The sequence below is a fragment of the Pleurodeles waltl genome, chromosome 6, assembly GCF_031143425.1.
Source record: "Pleurodeles waltl isolate 20211129_DDA chromosome 6, aPleWal1.hap1.20221129, whole genome shotgun sequence".
Lineage (NCBI taxonomy): Eukaryota > Metazoa > Chordata > Amphibia > Caudata > Salamandridae > Pleurodeles > Pleurodeles waltl.
Genome location: NC_090445.1, coordinates 97617990 through 97642756, shown reverse-complemented (window position 1 = coordinate 97642756; position 24767 = coordinate 97617990). Strand labels below are relative to the sequence as shown.

Below are 24767 nucleotides of genomic sequence, written 5' to 3'. Positions count from 1 at the left end.
CACTAGAAGGTCAGAAAAAGAGAGTTCCCCTTGCAGCCATGCAAGGAGGTAACAATGTTCATACAACCGAGCAAAGCATCCATTTCATGACAGCGAGCACCCGCACAGGCAACAAGTGTTAAATTAGATGGCCACGCATGTAAAACTCCAACTCCTGAGGAGCAGTGCAGGACATGTTGTAGTAGCATACATTCCAGCAAGGACACACAAGAAAGAAGAGTTAGACATAGATATGTCTCACCACTAGGAAGCATTCAAAGGATATCGTCTGCCGTTTGTGGGTCACGTTGGGTGCCATGATGGAGCCCAGCGGGGGAAAGCAGGAGGTAAAAGATTCCTCGTCGCTAGAAGATTTGCAGCCGTCTCGGTCAGGGTCTGAAGACGGAGAAGGGTCTCGAAATACTGCAGCCGTCTGTGACGCCTGTCACCTCTCATGTATAACGTGCTATAGATTGGGCAAGCACGGTGACTGACAATTGTTGCGGTTGGTGGTTCCGACGGCAGCCGCCAGAGGTTTGTGTCCATTCGGCCAGCGGCTGCGATGAAGCAGCACACGAAGCCTGGCTCTGCTCCATCCAGTCCTAGGCCGTTTTATGATCAGTGAAGAAGAGCAATTAAGCATCTGTCATGAACCAGAGCCTTGTTGGAAATAAAAGAGGGTATTTCATGTTAGATTCAAAATGTGCATTTGACAGCAAAGAAAAGAACTCTAATGATGTACAGCCAAGGTATAGTCGGGGACACTCATCACTCGGGCACTGTCCACTGCCAATCTGTCAACCTTGTATGTCTCTTTCAGGATCACATCACAGTTCTTGTAGTTCAGCAGTCGCACCTCGGTGGGGCTGCAGTGAGGGGCCTCCTTGTCAGCACCTGGTGAGCGCCAACAGAAAAAAAGCGTGAGAGGGCAGTGGAGGGAACAGAAGTGCAGAACCATGCTTCTAAGTAGGTCACTGCATCCAGGACCTCACCATTCTCAGGGAAGCGCCTACTTAGGTCATTGTTTCAGCCAGGGCCCTGCAGCATCCTCTGCCATCTGCTCTAAAAAGACAACCTGATCATGCGCAGTTGATTCTGCACATCCTGGGTTTACTTTTGGAGAACAGCCAGCGACTGTTCCCTAATAGTGACTTTATTGGCTAATTTGCGCTGATTGTTACATAGTGTGAGATCTGTCACCATTGCATTAATCTTCTCTCTAATGATACTCAAGATTTTTCTATGGACGCCAGGACAATGTCCAGTTTGTCATCGATAGTGGTGGGTGTGGTCGGGGGTTCCGAAGGCACCGCCTCCCTTTGGATAAGCGAGGGAGGGGCAGAAGAATGCGAAAGAATATGATGGACTCCAGACCGGAGCCCCCATGGTTACCAAGGGAGAGTTAGTAGAGCTAGAGAAGAACAAGACCCTTCTTTAGATAAGGGCCTGCTTGTGAGTGGAGCGCTACAAAGCACAAGCAGCCCAACGACTAGAGCAGATCCCAAAGAGATTACAAACAGTCTCAGGTGAGACTCCAGAAACTGTGGGAGCAGATTCAGAAGTATGGGGCCCAGTACAGGCAGGGAGCTCCATCTGGGTTGAGGGCGATTGAATGGCAACCGTCCAGCATGTGCAATTGCAGGCAAGGGCAACTGAAAGGATACGGCGCAGGGTGCACTAGACAGTGGGCCCAGCAATAACATCAACGTAAGTGGACCCCCCCTTTCCCCCAGTGGGAACTGTGGTCTCACCGGCCCAGGCCCAACAGGACAAATCCAGGCCAGCTTCTGATACCTCTCTGTGGTTCTCCTGTCAGGGACCAGGGCACCCCTTCACTCAAAGGGCTGTCAAGGAGCACAATCCACAAGCTTCAGGAAGGGGCACCTTCACTGTGAGACGTGCCAGGAGCCCTATAGGTACCCGGCTCTCGCCCTGACCACTTTCATCTCTGCACGGATCCTTCAGTAAGTGACCAGAGCACAACTGACAGGCAGTTATACAGGGCAGAAAATTGCAGATTCTGTTGTCTCTCGCCAGCCGCACCTCGTGGACACGCTGTGTACAGTGTCCCTTCTGCTCCAGGCTTCAAGTGTGTGGAAGTGGGCATGCCACGGCAGGTGACTCTGCAGGTGCAAGCCCTCACCGATGCCGGCAGCACTGCAGATCTACGCCCTGCAGGGAACGCTGCTAAGAGAAGCCCTGTCCAGCCAGGGCTGAGGAGCAAGGACGCAGGTTCTAGCGGCCAGCCACAGGGCAAGAAAGACCGGGCAACAGAGCACCTCTGTAAGGCCGGCGTCAAGTTTGTGGCCACTGTGTCTGGCACAGCCCATCACCAGATCCAAAGGGCATCTCAGGCGGCCGCACACCACAGCACAACAGCCACACCCACCAGTGCCCCCTGTCCGGACAGTGCGGAGGCAGCCTCCCTGGAGGCAGCCGGGGGGAGCCGCTAGTGCCCCCTCAGTACCGCCATTGCTTGGGTAGCGGGATCTCCTGGCTCGGCCGACCCCTCAGGGAAGGAGGCGGTCTCCCACACCGCAAGGCCGTAACATGCCACAAGGCAGCAGGAGTGAGACTGCAGTCCCCCCACCCTTCCGGAGCCACCTGAGGATCTGCAGAATCTTCCTTGGTGCAGCCACTGCTAGGAAAGCGGTGTCCAATGCAGAAGGAGGGCCTATGACAGCTTTAGCGGTTTTAATTGAGGGGGTAATTGTTTTGGCATGGAGCAGCATTCGAGAGTGCGTGCAATCTTCCTGTTTTTGGAAGATATCCCCTTCCACACATTTTTGAGTCAATATTTCTGTCAATTCAATTCTACATGTAGTAACATAATATTTTGGTAAATTGTTTTTGCCACAATATTTTTTGCCACAATGTTGTGTCAGAGAACCTACCCACAGACAAGGAATGGCTGCAAAGCATCTGACTGGGTCTCTTACGAAGAGCCATTGTCAATGGTCATGGTATCCATGAGGTGGGAGTCAACAAGAGGGTTGCCAACCACCTTGTCATAGACATTTGAGCTGCAGACAATGCAGAGGCCTCATGAATACAAGCAAAGGGTAGGTAATCAGGAAAGAAGCACTAATGGAGAAGGCTACTGCAATCCGGTTGCGACTGGGTAAACTAGACAGCAACAGAGATTGGCTATGAGGAGACCCTTAGAGCAGACGCTGACTGACAGAGTTGCTGCTGACATTGATGTCACCAACAAAGGTTGATAGGTCACTGATACAAATTCTGGCTGGAACTTCATTGACTGGTGACTAGACTCACTTGAAGATCTGCAAGATTTCCTAGACCTCTTTTCTGTCTTTCTGAATTGCTTACATCATTGATGGTAAATGTCTGAGAAAGAAGACAACTTTTTAGACACAAGTTGCTGCTGTGAAGAGGAGCAAGGTGGCCATATAGACACGTTTTGCTGGAACTCCAGGCCCAGATAAAATATTCCTTCACAATCCGCACGGCAGTAATGAAGATGGGGGAAGCAGGCAGCCTGAACACAAAGCATTGACGATCGAGTGCTAGGCCAGCCAGGACCTACTCATAGGGGTGAGGCCTTCCGTCCGTGGCCTGGTGCTGCCACGTCCTTAGTTGATTCCTGGAGACAAGCTGCTTAATAAAGGAGCCTAGCCTTGCCTGGTGGACACACCCGACCTTAGGTACCACTCGCTGCCTTGTGGATCGCCCACCCCCGCTATCCCTTCACACACTTCCAGCACAGAAGCGCTGTTTAGGTGGTGCTGTACCAGGGAAGTTGGCCGAGAAGACCCAAGACCTTTGCTGCGCAGAGACAATGGGGAGCTTGAAATTGGGCCCTCTTGATAAATGAACACCCCCCACCTTTCCCGGAAGAGGCTAATGGATGCACAAAAATCCACACTGAGACTAGTGCTATATACCCCTGGAGCAGACTGCCCACCCCCCGGGGATCCCCGGGACTACGTACGGACCCCCTGCAGCCACTGGGCTCCTCCTCACCTACACTATAGCTTCCACTTCAGGTCCAGTTTCTACCAGTATAGCCAGGACAAACGACCCCGTCAAGAGAGTCGTTGTGACAGTGGGGCCCCGCTCAGTTCCGTCACGGGACCGCTCCCTGGTACTAACGTGGTCTTCTGAGGCCTCCCCCCTGGATATCAAGACCCGGGGAAGGTGCAGTGGGAGCGCTTGACAGACACCTTGAAAGTCCAGGGGTCGAGACATAACTCCCTCCCTTCTTGGGCACCAAGCTCTGATGCATAGACTCGAACTCTGACATCAACAATGGTGAAGGACAAACACATGCAAAGCTCACAAACTAATTATATAATATACAGTTCTGGGCTTGGACATGTAGTAACAAAAGACTCTCTGTTACCGGGGGCGCGACACTACGTAAGCCACGTCAGAAATACTTGCAGCGATTCATGCAACGCAAGAGGCACTTGAAACAAAAATGCATTCGTTGGCAATGGACATAAACCATCTGCGCCTTGATCTTTGAAAAGTAGTGGACAGGGCCACTACCACGGAAGGCAACTTTACTACACTTAAGACCGCCATTCAGGACTTGCAAACCATAGTGGAGGGCCTTAAACACACCACAATGCAGCTCGAATATTGCCTGAAGGATGCGGATGGCCGCTCCAGGCGTATTAATCTTTGTTTTCTAGGATTTTCGGAGCAGGTAGAGGGGACCTCCACAGAATTGTTTATGGAAGATTGGATACAAACTGCAATGTCCTCTATCCAACTGTCCAATTTTTTTTCACTGGAAAAAGCTCATAGATCGGTGGGCCCAGAGCCAAAGCTGGGGGGCCCGCTGCACGCAATGATTGCAAGATTGTTTTATCATTGAAACAGGGACCATATGCCCCAATATGTCCGAACTCATGCTCCCCACCCCGCAATATGAAGGTACTGCCATACAAATATTTCCAGATTACACCAGGAGGGTCCAGGAACTTCAGAGACAGTTCCTGATGGTCAAACGGAAAATGAGAGATCACAGTCTAAGATATAGCCTGATCTTCCCATTGCGACTGCAAGTCCACTTCAAGGGAAAAGCTCACTTTTTTAAAACCCCAAGATGCTACTGACTGGCTGGATTCCTTGGGTCTAGGCAGCAGTGAACAGTTCCACGAGTGACGAGATCCCCTGCGTAAAAACAACCAGAAGCCTGGCAACCAACGGAAGATGCCCTTGTGACATCAGGGTATTCCCCAGCCACAAACTGTGGACCGCATCATTGTGGCCAACTATGAGATACTACATGCGGAGAGAGTTCCCACTGAAACACAGAACCGTTGTACCCCTTAAGGGCCAACTTGCAGAATCCTTAGAGGCTGAACACCCACAGACATTCTGAGACTGGTATACTAAACCTGGGGTATCGGGTAATGCATAGACCTAGTGAGGGAGAAGCTGGAGTAAGGACACACACCTACAGGGGTCAACCACATGCTGTCAATAAGAATTATTTGCTGTGTTGAGTACCACCATTATGGGTGATGAAATAGGTCTGTGAGGGAGAAATCCAGGGACCCCTATCTCAGTGAGCTGTAGAGTTCCCCCCAATCTTGAATCTTGTGGAGCCACGACAAGCAGGGGTCGAGGATCTTGGATAGATTCTACACTAACTGAAAGCCATCACTACTATGTAGATTTAAACTTTGGAATGGGGAATTGGGGGGGGAGGGGCAGGTGTTCACTAACCCCATGTGAGTGTAATTATGCTCCTGGGGAATAGGGGGCCACTGCCCGAAGGAGGTGGGGTGTTGGGTCAAATCTTATGGTCACTGTTCTTTATTGCTGTTCTTGCCCTTGACAGAGTAATTTCTGACTACTTTATCATTGTATGTTTTGGTGAATTTGTTGCTACACAATTTGTCCATTTATGATAGGGAGCTTCCAGAACAAGGGACATTAAGAGGGTACTGGTGAGTTGCCGTCACACAGACTGGTACAGTCAGCGGGGTTTCATAATATGGTGGGGAAGACATTGGAACCACACAAAAAATTTGTGACATGGAATGTATACGGTCTGGGGAACCCGGTGAACACAATAGGGTAATAAGCTACCTGAGACGCTATGGGGTGGCAATTGCATGCCTTCAAGAAACACATCTGTGGCAAGATTGCTTTAAGGTATTGTAGGAAAGGTGGCAAGGAAAGGTAGTAGCCACTTCTTACTCATGTTGTGCCAGAGGTACCCAGATCTGTGTAGCTCCAGGGATCCCATTTCAGTCTACCAGGATTGACACAGGCCGACGGCAGGTACACTATTCTAGAGGGGAGGTTACATGCCCACACGTTATGCTTGATCAATATTTACGCACCCAACACTTATGATGAAGATTTCCTGGGGTTGGTGATCTGGTTTGCCCAAGTCACTCCTGACACTGAAGAACGAGTTACTTACCTTCGGTAACGACTTTTCTGGTGGATACATTAGCTACCTGTGGATTCCTCACCTAATGAATACCCCCATTGCGCCAGCATTCGATGGAAATCTTCTTCCTAGCTTCTGCACGTCGACGAGGACGTCACATTCGCCCACGCGATGCCGTCTGACGTCATACAGACAATAAGAAGTCCTCGCCGACGTGCCGACGTCAGTACCAACATTTTTTACGTGCCTGAGAACAATAATCCAATGAGATGAAAGACAAAAGCAATATTTCCTGACATTGTAAACAACACATCATTGCGAGAAGATGGACTACTAATTTAATATATATATATATATATATATTTTTTAATAAATAAATATATACACTAAGCATAAATATATATATATATAAATATATAAATATATACACATGCACATATATACATAATCTATACCAGTCCTCAAAACCAAGAGGAGCACACTCAAGAATTACTTGGTGAGACCAAACAGGCAACGGGGAGGCGGGTGTTACCGTGAGGAATCCACAGGTAGCTAATGTATCCACCAGAAAAGTCGTTACCGAAGGTAAGTAACTCGTTCTTCTGATGGATACAACTACCTGTGGATTCCTCACCTAATGAATAGAGTCCCAAAGCAGTACCGCGCCCGGTGGTGGGTGCCTGAATGGTCAAACCAAGAAATCCTGCAGCACTGACTGTGCAAAATGGTCGTCCCTTCTGACCTCAGAGTCCAAGCAGTAATGTTTCGCAAAAGTGTGAAGGGACGACCAAGTTGCGGCCTTGCAGATGTCGACCACAGGAACACCTCTGGCCAAGGCCGAAGTGGCCGACTTAGCTCTGGTGGCATGAGCTCTAATACCATCAGGAGGATCCTTCTTTGCTAAAGAATAACACATTTTAATGCAAAGAACAACCCACCTGGAGAGTGTTCTCTTGTGGACTGCCTTTCCTCTCCTCTTGCCCACGTATACGATGAAAAGCTGATCCTCCAGCCTGAAATCCTTCGTCCTGTCTATGTAAAAGCTTAACGCCCTTTTTGGGTCCAAGCGGTGTAGTCTCTCTTCTTCCTTTGAAGGATGAGGCGGAGGATAGAACGTGGACAGAGTAACTGTCTGGGCCAAATGAAAGGGTGAAACAACCTTCGGAAGGTAAGCAGCCTTGGTCCTCAACACCACCTTATCCCCATAAAAAGTTGTATAAGGGGGTTTTACCGCTAAAGCCTGCAACTCACTCACTCTCCTTGCGGTTGTTATAGCCACCAGGAAGACTGTTTTAAGAACTAACAACCTTAAGGGGCAAGAATGCATAGGTTCAAAAGGGGACCCCATAAGGAAAGTTAGGACCAAGGACAAATCCCATTGAGGCATAACGAAAGGATTTGGAGGAAATTTATTCATAAGGCCCTTTAAGAATCTAAGTACTATAGGAGATTTAAATAACGAAGGCTGGTCTGGAAGACAAATGAAGGCTGACAAAGCAGACAAGTAACCTTTAACAGTAGCAACTGCACAACCCCTCTGTGCTAAAGACAAAGAAAAAGATAAAACATCTGACAAGTGAGCACATAATGGATCAATCTGCCTCTCTCCACACCATACCACAAACTTAGACCACCTATTAGCGTAGATAGATTTAGTGGAGTGTCGCCTGGCCGCTAAGATAACATCCACTACATCAGGCGGGAGAGAGAAAGAACTCAGGTTGCCCAGTTCAATCTCCAGGCATGAAGGTGCAGACTCTGGAGGTGGGGGTGTAAAACCTGCCCCTGCGACTGCGAGAGGAGGTCTGCCCTGAGAGGGAGACGGAGCGGAGGGCACAGTGAGAGTTGGAGAAGGTCCGTGTACCATACCCACCTTGTCCAATCCGGAGCTATTAAGATGACTTGGGCCCGGTCTTGGCAAATTTTCCTCAACACTCGAGGAATCAAGGGTATGGGGGGAAACGCGTAAAGCAACTGGTCGCACCAGGTTCTCTGAAACACGTCCCCCAACGCTCCTTGCACCGGATACTGGAGGCTGCAGAATAACGGGCAGTGCGAGTTCTCCCGGGTGGCAAACAGATCTATCTGGGGAAACCCCCACATCTGGAAGATTAGACGGACTTGATCTGGATGGAGACGCCACTCGTGGTCGGCCGAGAAATGGCGACTGAGACTGTCCGCACGTACATTCAAGACTCCGGACAGATGATTTGCTACAAAGCAAATCTGATGGTCCTTTGCCCAGGACCATAGCCGAAGAGCTTCTCTGTAGAGAAGGTACGACCCCAGTCCTCCCTGTTTGTTTATATACCACATCACAGTAGTATTGTCTGTGAGGACCTGAACCGACTGACCGCGAAGGTATGGGAGGAAGGCCTTGAGAGCCAGACGTACAGCCCGTAACTCTAACAGATTGATATGAAACATCTGTTTCTCTGGAGACCAAAGACCTTTGATCTCCAGATCCCCCAGATGAGCTCCCCACCCCAGAGTGGAAGCATCCGTTATAACCGTGGTCACTGGTGGAGGCTGCGTGAACGGCCTTTCCCGGGAAAGATTGTCGTCCGCAATCCACCACTTCAAATCCCTGGCAGCATCTCTGGAGATCTTGACAGAACCTTCGAGATCTCCTTTGTGTTGAGACCACTGCCTTCGGAGGCACCACTGAAGAGCCCTCATGTGCCAGCGAGCATGCGTGACCAACAGTATTCAGGAGGCAAACAGACCGAGCAGACGAAGGACCTTGAGGACTGGAATGACCGCTCCACCTTGAAACATTGGAACCAACGCCTGAATGTCTTGAATCTGCTGAGGCGGAGGAAAGGCTCGATCCAATGTTCTATCCAGTACTGCCCCTATGAACAGGAGGCGTGGAGAGGGCTCTAGGTGAGATTTGGGCACGTTCACCGAAAAACCCAGGTTGAACAACAACTGAGTTGTCGACTGCAGATGATGCAGCACAAGCTCCGGGGACTTGGCTTTGATCAACCAGTCGTCCAAGTAAGGGAATACTGCTATCCCCTTCCTTCTGAGCTCTGCCGCAACCACCGACATCACCTTCGTGAAGACTCGAGGTGCTGAAGTAAGACCAAACGGGAGGACCGCAAACTGATAGTGCTGCGACCCTACCACAAACCGGATTTACTTCCTGTGCGACTTGAGTATCGGGATATGAAAATAAGCATCCTGCAAGTCGACAGACACCATCCAATCTCCCTTGTTCAACGCCAAAAGCACCTGAGCTAGGGTCAGCATCTTGAACTATTCCTGTTTGAGGAACCAATTCAAAATCCTCAGGTCCAGGATTGGTCTCAACCGACCATCCTTTTTGGGAATCAGGAAGTACCTGGAATAACAACCTTGACCCTTTTCCTGCTCTGGAACCAACTCCACCACGCCCTTTAAAAGGAGGACTTGAACCTCCTGTTCTAACAACCGGAGGTGATCTGCTGAACAATAAGATGGGCGGGCGGGATGGGGGGCGGAAACTCCCGAAAGGGAAGGGTGTAGCCTGTTCCCACAATGCTGGTAACCCAGGCGTCTGATGTGATGACCTCCCACTTGTGAAGAAAATACAGTAACCTTCCCCCTACAGGAGAGGAGTGAGTGGGAATTGGTGGAAGCCTAAGGCTGCTTCCCCTGCTGCACCCCTCCAGAGGACGAGGAAGAGGCAGAATGCTGCTGAGAGGCTCCCCTGGTACGGACCCTACCCCTCCCTCTAAATGAACTATAGGTGAGAGAGGAGGTAGGCTGTTGGAATCTCCCCCGAAAGGAAGAGGAGGATGAGCCACGACCAAATCCGCAAAACCTCCTAAAAAATCTGGAGGAGGCAGAAGAAGTGGCTTGCAGTCCTAACGACTTGGCCGTGGCCCTGCTCTCCTTAAACCTCTCCAAAGCCGGATCCGCCTTGGCACCAAAGAGCTTGTCCCCATCAAAAGGGAGGTCCAACAGGGTCGACTGCACATCCGAAGAGAACCCTGAGTTGCGAAGCCAAGCCTGTCTTCTCGCAACCACAGTCGTGCCCATCACTCTGGCCACCGAGTCAGTTGTATCCAACCCAGATTGGATAACCTGGGTTGCAGCAGCTTGAGCTTCTGACACGAGATTCAAAAGTCCTTGAGGAACCTCTGTATGCGAAGATGTTATCTCGTCCATCAGAGCATAAATGTACCTCCCCAAAATACACGTAGCGTTGGTGGACTTTAACGCCATGCTACATGACGAGAAAACTTTCTTTGACTGCATATCCATCTTTTTGGAGTCCCTGTCCGCCGGCACTGATGGAAAAGACCCAGGCGCAGATCTTGTAGAACAGGAAGCCTGGACCACCAAGCTTTCAGGCGTAGGGTGTCTGGAAAGAAAGCCAGGGTCAGTTGGTGCAGCCCGATACCTCCTGGCCACAGACCTATTGACAGCCGAGGAAGATACCGGCTTCTTCCAGACCTCCAATACAGGTTCTAGCAGCGCCTCGTTAAATGGCAAAAGAGGTTCTGCTGATGTAGAGGCCGGATGTAAAACCTCAGTCAACAGATTTTGTTTCGCCTCAGCTACCGGCAAAGGCAGTTCCAGGAAGTTAGCTGCCTTCCTTATCACAGCATGAAAAGTGGCCGCCTCCTCAGTATACTCCCCTGGAGATGACAAGTCCCACTCAGGGGAAGTATCAAGGCCACTAGCTGTGTCCAGTCCATGTAGACCCTCGCCAGAGTCCTCAATTTCTCCTTCCTCCAGGACCCGCTGATACTCTTGTTCCTCCAAGAGACGGAGAGCACGTCTCCTCGAATGTAGCCTTTCCTCAATTCTCGGCGTCGACATGGCGTCTGCAGATGTCGAGGAACGACGCCGATCACCGGATCCGTCCGACGCCGGGTCAGGCGCCACAGGTAGCTTCGACGCCGAGCCAGGAGTCGGATGAAGAGAAGTCTGCCTCGGAGTTGCAGAAGGCCCTGCCGGTGTCACTGGCCGAAACGCCGAAGCCGATGAAGCTGAAACCTCCGGAGCCGAAACCTCTGGAGCCACCGGATCCGACACCGAAACTGAAAGCCAACGGACCTGAAGGCCCAGTCGGAGCACCACCTGTTGCCATCTGCTGGAAGATGGAAAACATTGCATTTAAAAATGCAGCATTATCGGCTCCAGGGGCCGGGAAAGCCGGATACTGGGGTGCCTGGATTGAAGGCGACTCCGACGCCGGCCTCGACGTCCGCGACGTCGGTGAGAACGCTTGAGGCTGTGGCACCTCAAATACTGAAGGCCGCTGCCCAGGCGAAGACGGCGAAGCTGGAGAAGGCAACGGCGTCGAAGGATGAGGAGTGACTGTGGGACTGACCTCCCAAGTCTTGCGACGTCGAGTCGATGGCGACCTCGACCGGGACCTCTCCTTACTCGACCAGCGCCGTGATTCCCGACGGCGCCGGGAGTCTCGATGACGTTGATGAGACTTCGGCGAGGAGGAACTTCTATGGTGCCTCTTCTCCTTTCTCTTTGACTTCGCCATAAAAAGTTTGGCCTCTCGCTCCTTCAGGACTTTCGGATTCATGTGTTGACATGAATCACACCTGGCCACATCATGTTCGGAACTTAAACACCACAAACAGTCCGAATGTGGGTCAGTAACCGACATTTTGCCCCCACATTCTCGACAGGGCTTAAAACCAGACTTCCTCTGAGACATAGTAACCCCAGAGAAAAAACTCAGCAAAAAAACACACTGTAACCTTCGAACAGCAACAGTAGCTCCCTCGAAGATAACCGTTTCGAATGGCACGGAAAAAAGGGAACTGACGTCGGCACGTCGGCGAGGACTTCTTACTGCCTGTATGATGTCAGACGGCGTCGCGTGGGTGAATGTGACGTCCTCGTCGACGTGCAGAAGCTAGGAAGAAGATTTCCGTCGAATGCTGGCGCAATGGGGGTATTCATTAGGTGAGGAATCCACAGGTAGTTGTATCCATCTAAAATTATCCTTACTGGAGATTTTAATTGCGTGATGGATGGGACCCTAGACAGGTACAGACCACTTTGCCACCTGACAGTCGAATCTCTCTCAGATTCAGTATTCCAAAACAGGGTAGCTACATCTCTGACTCAATATTTTGAAGTCAACTGGGGAAGGGCAGGGACCAGGGCCATCGAGTGGGACACCATGAAGGTGGTCATACGGAGACTATGGGGGTCATTACAACCTCGGCGGTCTTTTTACAAGACCGCGAGGGACCGCCGTGCTGAAGACCGCCAGTGGAGGCGGTTTTCCGCTCTGCGTATTATGACTGTTGGCAGCTCTACGTCGTTTTTCAGACGGAGAGCCGCTAACAGCCATAGTGACGGGCGGCGGGGAAGTGGAGGTTGCTCCACCTCCATCGCCACGCCAACAGAACACCGCCCAGCGAATCACGTCCTGTGATTCGGCGCATCGGTTTTCTGTTGGCGGTGTGGTGTCGGTGGAGCTGCCCCCATGGCTCCCGTCCCCTCCTGGGGGATCGACGGAACAGGTAAGTCGATCGTCCGTTAGGGGAGGGGGATGGGGGGGGGGTGTTGTGTGGGTGCATGGGGGTGTGCGTGGGTGTATGTAGAGGGGGTGTGTGAGTGAGTGTATGCTTGCGGGGGTGTTGCGTGTTTTGGGAATGAGTGCGTGTAAGTCTGTAGGTATGTCTGTATGGATGTGCGCGTGTATGTTTGAATGTGGGTGTGCGTGTCTGACTGTGTGTGTGGATGTTGGCATGTATGTCAGTGTGTGTGCGTGTATGTGTGTTGGTGGTGCCTGCGTGCGTGTCCGGTGTGTATGTGTAAGGTAATGTCGGGGGTCGGGGTGGGGAGGGGGGTCCTGCCACCTTTGGGGGTGGCAGGAGTGGTGGGGGGTGTAGGGGAGGGAGTAGGGGTGGGGGAGAATTCCTGGCACTGATAGTGCTTACCGCCATGGATTTCATGGCGGTTCCTACCGCTGGAAATCCACAGCGGTAAGCCGGGTCAAAATACCGGCGGCCGTGACAAGCGCTCGTCTCCACCCTGGCAGGCGGAACGGAGAAGCGGCGGATGACCATGGCGGTAACCGCCATGGTCATAATCCTCAAAAGAAGACCGCCAGCCTGTTGGCAGTCTTACCGCTGCTTTAACACTGTCCGACAGGGTTGTAATGACCCCCTATGTATTGCCACTACTGTCGGTGTACGACACACCTTGGAGCAAAACCTATCTAAACAAGAGGTTGAACTAGGAAGACTGGAAAAGCAACTCGCTGATGATGCCTCTCTGGCTCCAGGTTGGGACACACAAAAACACAAGTTGGGCACGTTGTGGGACCAAGTAGAAAAACATGGTAGAAAGAAGACTAGACATCGTTGGTATTATAAGGGGGACAAAGCGGGAAGATGATTGGCCCGACTGATTACATCGGAGTCAGCGCCTCTGCCCATACTCTTATAAAGTATGTCAATGTGTGACATACCCAACAATCAATGAGGTTTTCGCTGCATACTTGCGTGCAGTATATACACAACCACTGCTAACAGGCAAAAAAAGAGGACTTAGGAAGATATTTAAATCAACTCCGTTGCTATCTCTGTCTCGGGTGAGCAGAAGACTTTAGGGGCCCCCATAACCAAACAAGATCTGGTGGAAGCATTGCAGACTCTAAAATCAGCCAAAGCACCTCGTGGCGATGGCCTACCCTCTGAATTCTATAAACATTTCCCAGCTATTCTATTGGATAAGTTAGTGGACGTATATGCAGAGGCTTACAAAAGGTGAGAACCCCCTAGCACAGAGGGCGAAGCCTTGATTTTCCTGATACCAAAACTAGGGAGGGATCAGCAGGAGATGGTCCTACCACCCCGTATCAATGGTAAATGTTGATATCAAACTCCTCAGCCATGTGTTAGCAGCCCGACTCCTTTCACACCTGCCTCATTTGTTCCATGAAGATCAGTCAGGATTTATCCCTGGGAGGAACACCCTGAAGAACTTGCGTTGGCTGGCTCCTGTGATCCATGATCCTCAAGTACAGGTGGGAAGCTATGCACTAGCCTTTTTAGACATAGCACAATCCTTTGACTCACTACACTGGGAGTATGTGTGGAGGGTCCTAGAGAAAGCAGGGATTGGTTCCCCATACACCAACTGGGTTAAATTACTGTGTATGCACCCAAGAGTGAGAGTGCAAATAGGATGCTACATCTTAGAAGAATTTGTCCTCCAACGCAGCACGAGACAGGGATGCCCCCTATCCCCACTGATATTTGCCATCGCTATGGAGCCGCTAGCCTGCAGACTCAGGCATTCCCTGACGGGATGGGGCATTAAAGTGGGAACCACAAACCATACAGGCCCTCATTACAACCCTGGCGATTGGTGATAAAGTGGCAGTCATACAGCCAACAGGCTGGCGATAACTACCGCCAAATTATGACCATGGCAGGGAGAACACAGATAGACGGCCACTTTACCACACCGACCGCCAGGGCGGATACAACAGCCACCGCAGTAGCCGCCTACAGCCAGGTGGAAGTCAATGTTCCACCCACTATATTAAGACCCTGGAAACCGACACCTTTTCCGGGACGGTACCAACTACATCAAAAGCCTGGCAGAAACTGAGCACAGAAGTCAAACGACTCACCTTTGGAGACACAGGGAAGAACCACGCCACCATGGAGCCTGAACTTCAAACATTCCCAATGATTTTCTACGTCCTGCTCCACCACGAACACCAACGATGGCAAAGATTACCACGGTGAGTACAGCTGCCTAGCACACAGAGGAGGGAGGGACGAAAAAGAGAGTGACACACACACACGCACAATATAAACCCCCACCCCCAACACCATACCAAAATCAGCTGCAGTAATAAAACATATTTACCCCTGTACAGTTCAAGGGACACTGCCCAGTCCATATTGTGTGTGAGCCACAGAGCCACAGGCCAAAGTCCAAGGACCCACTTGTCACCTGCTCCAACAAGAAGAGAACACTGCAGGGGCATCAGTAGGAAAATCGGCAGACACCTCAGGGGGACAGGGAACGGGGGGGCACCTCAGCCGGCAGATGGAACAATACCACTGGTTCTGGAGGGGGCAACATGCCCTGTGCGTGGTCCTGGGGAGTGCAAGGCCACAGTCTCTCAAGTGGGTGACTTTCCCACATGCTCTGGAGGGGGCAACATGCCCTGTGCTTGGTCCTGGGGAGTGCAAGGCCACAGTCTCTCAAGTGGGTGACTTTCCCACTGGCTCTGGAGGGGGGAACATGCCCTGTGCTTGGTCCTGGGAGTGAAAGGCCACAGCCTCTCAAGTGGGTGACTTGCCCACATGCTCTGGAGGGGGGAACATGCCCTGTGCTCAGTCCTGTGGAGTGCAAGGCCACAGTCGCTCAAGTGGGTGACTTCCCCACATGCTCTGGAGGGGGCAACATGCCCATTGCTTGGACCTGGGGAGTGCAAGGCCTCAGTCCCTCAAGCGGGTGACTTGCCCACTAGCTCTGGAGGGGGCAACATGCCCATTGTTTGGTCCTGGTGAGTGCAAGGCCACAGTCTCTCAAGTGGGTGACTTTCCGGCTGGCTCTGGAGGGGGCAACATGCCCATTGTTTGGTCCAGGGGAGTGCAAGGCCATAGTCTCTCAAGTGGGTGACTTGCCCACTGGCTCTGAGGGGGCAACATGCCCTGTGCTCTTGATCCCGGGGAGGCTGGGGTTGGTGGGTGTTTTACCCACTGGTCTGGAGGTGGCATCGTCCCCTATGCTTCTGATTCTGGGGAGGCTGGGGTTGGTGGGTGTCTTACCCACTGGTTCTGGAGGGGGTACCGTGCCCTGTGCTTCTGATCCTGGGGAGGCTGGGGTTGGCGGGTGTCTTACCCACTGGTTCTGGAGGGGGCATCGGGCCCTGTGCTTCTGATCCTAGGGAGGCTGGGGTTGGTCGGTGTCTTACCCACTGGTTCCAGAGGGGGCATCGTGCCCTGTGCTTCTGATCCTGGGTAGTGCAAGGTCACAGTCTCTCAACTGGGTGTCATACCCAATGGATTTGCAGGGGGCAGGCCGCACAGCAGCCCATGGAGGCAGGACTACATACTGCCTGCCGGCAGAGATGGCTGCTCAGTGGAAGCGGTGCTGCTTCTGGTGGTGGTGGTGGGAAGCTCCTGCCCATCCCATGCAGCCTCGGATGGCTGCCCACTGGTGGTGGTGCTGCTGCTGGTGTCCCTGCACCAGGCCCCTTGTCCTTCCTGCCTGCTGGTGCTGGCTCCTTGCCCTTCCTGGCAGCAGCTGGGGATGGCTCCTTGCCCTTCGTGGCAGCAGCTGGGGATGGCTCATTGCCCTTCCGGGCAGCAGCTGGGGATTGCTCCTTGCCCTTCCGGGCAGCAGATGGGGTTGGCTCCTTGCCCTTCCGGGCAGCAGCTGGGGCAGGCACCCTTTCCTTGAGGCTGCCTGGTGCAATGGATCCTTTCCCACCACGAGCGGGTGTGGAGACTACTGGGCCCGTGGACTAGGTGGCTGAGGTGCTTGCTGGGATTTTGCCACCCTGGCCAGACGTGAAGGATGGGAGGGGAATGGGTAGGGTAGAGGTCAATGGTGGAGAGGAATAACTTCTTAGGGACATTGAGGCGGGAAGAGGGAGAAGGTCTGGGAGTGGAGGAAGAGGGAGTGGCTGTAGGAGGTGTCTGCTGTGTGTGGGTGCAGGTGCATGGGCTGGATGCTGTTGTGAGGTGGATGGCTGTTGGGTGTCTGAGTGCTTGCGTTTGTGTACCTTGGGGGTGACAGACACAGTGGGAGAGGACACAGAGGACGTATGCATGGCTTTTGTGGAGGTGTCTGCCAGTGAGGTGTGTGTTCTGCTAGGTGTGGTGGTGAGGCTGGTAGTGGATGAGGATGTAGTGCATGCAGGTGTGAGTGTAGACGCAAATGGGAGGGAGGTGGAGGAGGAGGCGGGGGAGACAGAGGAAACTGTGGATGTTGGTATGGCTGCATCTGGATGGTGTTTGTGTGAGTGACTGTGGGATGATGTGTGATGCTTGTGTTTGCCTGTGCCACTCTTGTGTGTTGTCTTGTGTGCATGCTCGTCTGCCTGTGTTCTTGGGATAGGTTGGGGTTGAGGGGAAGAGGAAGTTGGAGGGGGAGCAGTAGAAACAGGGACAATGGCTGCCATCAGAGAGGAGGCCAGAGCCTGGATTGATCTCTGTTGGGCCGCCAAGCCAGTGTGAATGCCCTCCAGGAATGCATTAGTCTGTTGCATCTGGGCTGCCAGCCCCTGGATGGCATTCACAATGGTTGACTGCCCAACAGAGATGGATCTCAGGAGGTCAATAGCATCCTCACTCAGGGCAGCAGGGCTAACTGGGACAGGGCCTGAGGTGCCTGGGGCGAAGGAGATGCCCACCCTCCTGGGTGAGCGGGTACAGGCAACTCGCTGAGGGGCTGCTGGGAGGGCGGTGATAGTACGGGGTAGCGGCTGTACCTGTAGCTGGGATGGTCACAGAGGTGTCCGCCACCACCAGGGATCTACCATCGTAGGAGGTATCTGTGTCCGAACTGTCCCCTCCTATTTCCGCCGTGGTGCTCCCCTCGCCCTCCGTCCCACTGGTGCCCTCACCGTCTGTGGACTCTGCCTCCTGGGTCCTGTGGGATGCAGCTCCCTCCGTCGCTGGTGCCTCTGCTCCTCCGCCAAATGATGCTAATGCACATAAGGACAGGGTGACAAAACAAAAAGGGGTGGGGGGAGAGGCAAAGGATACACTGGGTCAGTGGCTGCACCAACACTACTTTTGGTATTCACACCACCGTCACACACAGGGTACAGCCCTACGCACTACCAGTTATAATGCTAGCCACCAAGGCATGGGGAGGGGCACATACCACCAAATGCAGCACACCTGGGACCCACACAGCCCTGACCAGTGGTGGATGCCTACAAGCTAGGTAGCAGGATTATCACTTCGGAACCCTGGCCAACATGGGACCTACTCTGCAATGTCAGGCCTGGCCCAGGGACACCCACTGACACACATCCCCCACCCGGGTACCACCCTACCATGTGTAAGTTGTAATGATAGGCCCTGTACTCACCCCCTTGTGGCTGCTGTGATGCCCTCAAGCACCTATCCAGCTCCGGTTAGGCCACCGCCAGTATTTGGGCCATCTGGGGTGAAGGTGGGTAGGGGGGCAGAGTTTGACGGGCACCCCTTACTCGTTGGGAGGCCATCCCCAGCTGGGCCTCCACCATCTTCCGTGCCCAGCGTCCCAAGTCCTCCCACCGCTTCCGACAGTGGGTGCTCCGCCTGCCGTAGACCCCCAGGGTCCGCACGTCCTTGGCGAGAGCAGGCCATATACCCTTTTTTTGATGGGCGCTGACCTGCAGAGAAATACACACAGGAAATGGTATCAGTCAGACCGTCCTGCCTGTCACACTAATGGCCTACCATACCCCATCACATCCCCATGTACACACACATGATCCAGCACACAAGCTGTATGCCACCCAGGGGACATCCCCCCCCACCCCTACACAAGGCCTTCACACACACCTCTCCATGCATTCATGCCACATGCATCATGCTCACAGTGTATTCACCTGTTGGTTTGGCGGCCCATACAGCAGCCTGTACTGGGGTAGGACCCCATCCACCAGTTGCTCCAACTCCACTGAGGTGAAGGCAGGGGCCCTTTCCCCAGTCACATGAGCCATGGTAGGTTCCAGACACAGGACACAGCAGCACATGCAGTGTAGGTCCTCTCCTATGGAAGGTCAGGTAGCAAGTCAGTGATCAGACAGAAAATGGTAGTCACATCCGCGGCGGTGCATACCGTCATCGCCGGCGTACATCACTATTGGCCACTGTACCCAATAGGGCCCAATGTTAACCATTGCCACGGCGTACAACATCAAGGGAATTACCTCACTTCCACCTGTCCCTCCACACAGGACAGGCGGACGTCATTTCAGGGATGGAGGGCAGGGCCTGGATAATAACTGCGTCACAGTAAAAAATTGGACATACAGGACAAATACCACTTACCCGTTACAAATTAACATCATGCATTGTACTGTTGTGGCTCCGATTTTCAGTTTGTGACCGGCTCCTCGCTCTTTTGTCCCTTAGACTGCAACCGCTGCGGATGAATCGGAGATGGAGACATAATCCAGTGAACAGACCCCTGGTGGACGTGGCAACAATAAAGGACAGGCACATTATCCTCACATATAGGCTTGACATGATCACAATCACAGAGCTGTGTGCCCAACTGGAGCCTGACCTGATATCTGCTATCCGTCACCCCACTGGGATTACCCCTCTTGCGCAAGTCCTATCTGTGCTCCATTTCTTGGCAACTGGTTCTTTCCAAGTGACAGTGGGCTTGGCAGCAGGAATGTCATAGTCAATGTTCTCAATAGTGCTGACAAGTGTTGTCTGCCCAGATTAAACACATGTGCAGCTACACTGTATTCCCCCAGGTGGACGACGTGGCCACAGTGAAGGCTGACTTCTATGCAATGGAACATATCCCCAACATAATTGGGGCAATTGATGGAACACATTTGGCATTTGTCCTCCCCCACGCAAAATGAACAGGTGTACAGAAATCGAAAGAGTTTCCACTCCATGAATGTCCAGATGATGTGCTTGGCGGACCAGTACATCTCCCATGTCAATGCTAAGTATCTGGGTCGGTGCATGATGCCTTTATCCTGAGGAATAGCAGCATCCCAAATGTGAGGCACCGTGTGGCTAATAGGTGAGCCCTAGTTTCCACCTAGTATATGTTGGTGTATGGGTATGGTGTGGGCCATATAGGATAGTGTGTGGCTAAATGTTGTCCCTCGATATTTGCAGGTGACTCAGGTTACCCCAATATATCATGGCTACTGACCCTTATGAGGAATGCCAGGACAAGGGCAGAAGAACGTTACAATGATGAACATGGGTGAACAATAAGGATAATCTAACTGACCTTTGGCCTCCTGAAGGCCAGGTTCAGGTGCCTTCATCTAACTGGGCTATCCCTGCGCTACTCACCCAAAAAGGTCTGCCAGATAATCGTGGCATGCTGCATGTTGCACAACCTTGCCTTGAGACACCATGTGCCTTTTCTGCAGGAGGAGGAAGCTGGAGATGGCCGTGTGGTAGTAGTGGACCCTGTGGACAGTGAGGATGAGGAGGCAGAGGATGAGGATGAGGACAACAGAATTGCAGTGATTCGTCAATACTTCCAATGATACACAGGTAAGAGAGTGTTACTTCACATTTCATTGTCATTATTTAGATTATCTTTGGCACTGGCATGCTGTTATTTCCCACTTCTATGCCCACTCACTGTGACCTTTGGCAACTCATTTTGCAGATGTTGGTGCCCCACTATCGCTCCTGGTGTGATCACTGCAGCCAACTACAGGTCTTTCCTATGTGAACATTACCTTACATTTGAATTGCAATGTTTGAACCTGGTTAAACGAATACATACTAAAATAACTTTGACATACTCCATACTTGTATTTTTTCAAAGGGTGTTTATATAAGTGCTAAGAAGTAGAGGGGCAAGTGCATTGGGATAGGGTGATGATGGAGTCAAATCCAGGGGATTGTTCCAGTCAATTTGGTGCGCAGGTGCATTGTCTATGGGGACATAGGAAGGGGAGCAATGGCAGTTCAAGGTGGACAGGGTGACAGAGTGGGACACAAGGGTGACAATCAGGAGAGTCTCATTTCCTGGCGGGGGTCTTGGCAACAGTCTCTGGCTTCTGCCTGGATCGCAGGGAATGGTTGCGGGGTGGTTCTCCTTCTGCAGGGGAGGGGTGCTGGTGGCCTGTTGGTCCTGTGGTGGGGCCTCCTGTCAACTAGCGGCAGCGGAGGTGGAAGGCAGTTCAGATGGTTGGCTAGTGGCAGGGGCCCGCTGTTGTGAGGCTGCCTCCCTCATAATGTTGGTCATGTGTGCCAGCACCTCCCTGATCCCCTGATACTGTCCCTCCTGCAGCTGCCTGTTCTCCTGCACGTTGTCCAGGATCTGGCCCCCCGTATCCTGGGAATGTTGGTAGGCTCCCAGGATCTCTGCAAGTGCCTCCTGGAGAGTCGGTTCCCTGGGCCTTTCCTCCCCCTGGCGCACAGCAGGCCTCCCAATTTCCCTGTTGTCCTGTGCCTCTGTCCCCTGAACCGTGTGCCCACTGCCACTGACCCCAGGTCCCTGATTGTCTTGGGTATGAGGTGTGCCCTGGGGTCTCTGTAGTGGTGGACACACTGCTGATTGACGTGTCCTGGGGACAGAGGTATGGGTACGCTGGGTGGGTGCTGTTGTGGTGTTTCCAGATGGGGGAGGCTCTGTGGTTGTCTGGGACTGTGCCTGGGTAACCGACTGTCCAGAGGTCCCTGACAGGCCAGGTTGGTCATCCAGATCCAGGCGACCAGAGTTGCTGTCATCACTGTGGGCCTCTTCAGTTAGGGGACTGGATATTGCTGGCACCTCTTCACCGCTGACATTGGCTGGGATACCTGTGGGAATGTAAATGCAGTGTTATTGTTTCTGTGTGTGACATATTGTGCATCAGTGGGTTGACCTCTTTGTATTTGCCCTGGCAGCTTTCACTTGTGTACATTGGTGTATGGTGGGATGATTAGTTTTTTTTCTAGTGTGCATGCTTTAGTGATAGGTGTCCATGCAGGTCTGTGAGTGGTGTCCATGCATTGGTATGGCATGCAGGGCTTGGCATTGGGATGAGTGAGATGTAATGGTGGGGGGTGTGAGAGGTGGTGGAGTGATGGGAGTGAGGGTGAGGGTGGCGGTATGTAATAGCATGCAGGTAGGGGTGTAGTAGTAGTATAGAGTTGACTTACCAGAATCCAGTCCTCCTGCTACTCCTGCCAGGCCCTCAGGATGCATGATTGCCAAGACTTGCTTCTCCCATGTTGTTAGTTGGGGGGAGGAGGTCCACCGCCAGTCCTCTGTACAGCGAGTTGGTGTCTTTCTGCAATGCAACGTACCTTCCCCCGTCGGTCGTTCCACCTCTTCCTGATGTCTTCCCTTGTTCTGGGGTGCTGTCCCACGGCGTTGACCCTGTTCACGATCCTCAGCCATAGCTCCATCTTCCTAGCAATGGATATTTGCTGCACCTGTGCTCCAAATAGCTGTGTCTCTACCCGGATGATTTCCTCCACCATGGTCCTTAGCTCCTCCTCTGAGAATCGGGGGTGTCTTTGTGGTGCCATGGGTATTGTGTGAGTAGTGTAGGTGAGGGTGTGTAGGGTGATGTGTTGGGGTGTGTGATGTGGGAGGTGTAGGTGGTGTATAGGTGTAGGTGGTGTCTGCAGTCGTGGTGTCTGTCTCGTGCCACTGGTTTGTAGTCGTAAAGAGTTGTGGGTAATGTGGGTGTGTGTTTTATAGTGGTGTGGGTGTAATGTGTGTATGGGTGTCAGGTGTGTGTTATTTAAATTGTCCAATGTGGTGTTGTTTTGTATGTGTGTGTGTTCTGAGTGCAGCGGTATGTACCGCCAATGGTTTACCGCCATTGAATGTCCGCTGTGGTGATTTGTGGGTCATAATGTGATGGGCGTAGTTCTGTTGGCACAACGGTGTGGGTTTTGATACCGCAAGTTTATCACTGACCTTTGGTATCAGACTTGTGTCTGTGGCTGAATAGTGACGGATTGGTGTGTGTGTGTTATAATATGGTGAGCGGATATCTGCCGCCGCCGCGGTATGTTGGTGCCAGTCAGCATGGCGGTAGGTGGGATTTGCCACCAATGTCATAAGGAGGGCCATAGTATCCCTATATGCAGACGACGCCATGATATACCTGAGACACCCGGGTATTTCAGTCCTAATACTATTAAAAGTAATGCAGGAATTCTGGGAATTCTCAGGACTTAGGGTCAATGTAAAGAAAGCGGTTCTATTCCCGTTGGGCGACTTGGTTGGTTTGGCATTTGAGGGTGACTCACTGGAGGGCCTTCCATGGAAAACAGATGACGTTAAATACTTAGGCCTACACATTACCCAGTATGAAAAACAATTTTATGGCCTCAACCTTGGGTCAGTGATTACAAAACTAAAACCCACCATACAGTTCTGGAATGGGTAAATAGCCCTATTGAAAATTGTAATTTTTACAACAATGCCTGTATATAATGCACGGTTCCTTTTATGTAATCCTAAACTCAGTCTCCGGGGAACTAGAAAGCCTAATAGTTGACCTACTGTGGAATGGTAAACATTGTAGGGTCAGTTTGGCGACTCAACAACAGAATGGGAGAAGGGGGATTAGAGGTACCAGACCTTGAACTGTTTGGCCACCCAATTACAACATGCAGTACACTGGCTAGATGGGGAGCCTAACTGGGAAAGATACATGTTGAAGGGAACACATGGGAACTACCAATTGAGGAAACTCCTGATGAAGGGCAGACAAACATCCTCCACATTTCCCCTTCTACTCCAGCTAATGGGTTGAATATAAGCAGTCAGGAGAGACTTTACCTTACACTCTAGATCTGGATATCTGGATCCTATCACCCTTTATTCAGATGAAACGTAATGTTGGTGACAAGGTGGCAGGAGGGTGGTTAATATCCAACCTCTATCCTGAAGATAGATGTATTACATTCCAACAAACTCAAGATCCGCTTAATGTAGGTGCAGGTCAAATTTTACAATTTGCAAAGATTGCGGCAGTAGCTAGCCAGTTGTGGTCTACCTTTACCAAAGCACCCACACCCACTCAAACTCTGGTCACATCACTCGAGATGGCGGGAGAACGCAGGCTTATAACCCATCTATACTGGGCGCTGCACTCTGACAGAGTGCTACAACCCCTAACTGTGGAGGGTCGCTGACACTCACACACAGAACATGAATTAACCCCATGGGAATGGACCAAAATACATAAGGGTGTTAAGGAGGTGGCGGTGTGCACTCACTTTAAGTTAATTCAATGCAATTTTATACATATGTCGTATTTAATCTTCAAACGCATGTATGCCATATACCCCTCCAGAGACCACAACTGCCCAAAATGTGGAGCAGGAGATGCTGACTTTCTCCACCTGTCATGGAACTGCTCAAAACTACAAGCTTTTTGGTGGGAGATCCTTGTTCAGCTAAAAGTGGCAACAGGTTGGGCTGTCCCAATCGACACTGAACAATGTCTACTGGAACTCCTCCTGAGAAATCCAGCTAAAACGTTGAGAAGGCGGTATACAATGATGGGCCTAGAGGTTGCAAAATGGCACATTTCCATCCATTGGTTAAGTCCCAGAGTCCCAACGAGAACTTCTTGGGAGTCAGATATAGTAGAATGGTGGGAGCAGAAGAGGTACATCTTAGAAGTACCCAAAAGGACGAATAAAACACAAGAAATATTACTGGCCTGGGCAGAGGTGACTAGAGTACTGCTCAAATATACTGTCATGCAATACAAAGGCCCAAGTCTAAGGAGGTTGGAGCAAAATGACAC

The 24767-nt window shown here is 51.8% G+C and overlaps 1 protein-coding gene across 1 annotated transcript in view; it reads right to left on the bottom strand.

Moving 5' to 3' along the window:
- IKZF3 (IKAROS family zinc finger 3) overlaps window positions 1-24767 on the bottom strand; it is a 449605-nt gene that overhangs the window by 91909 nt on the left and 332929 nt on the right. The gene's annotated exons all lie outside the window — the stretch shown is intronic.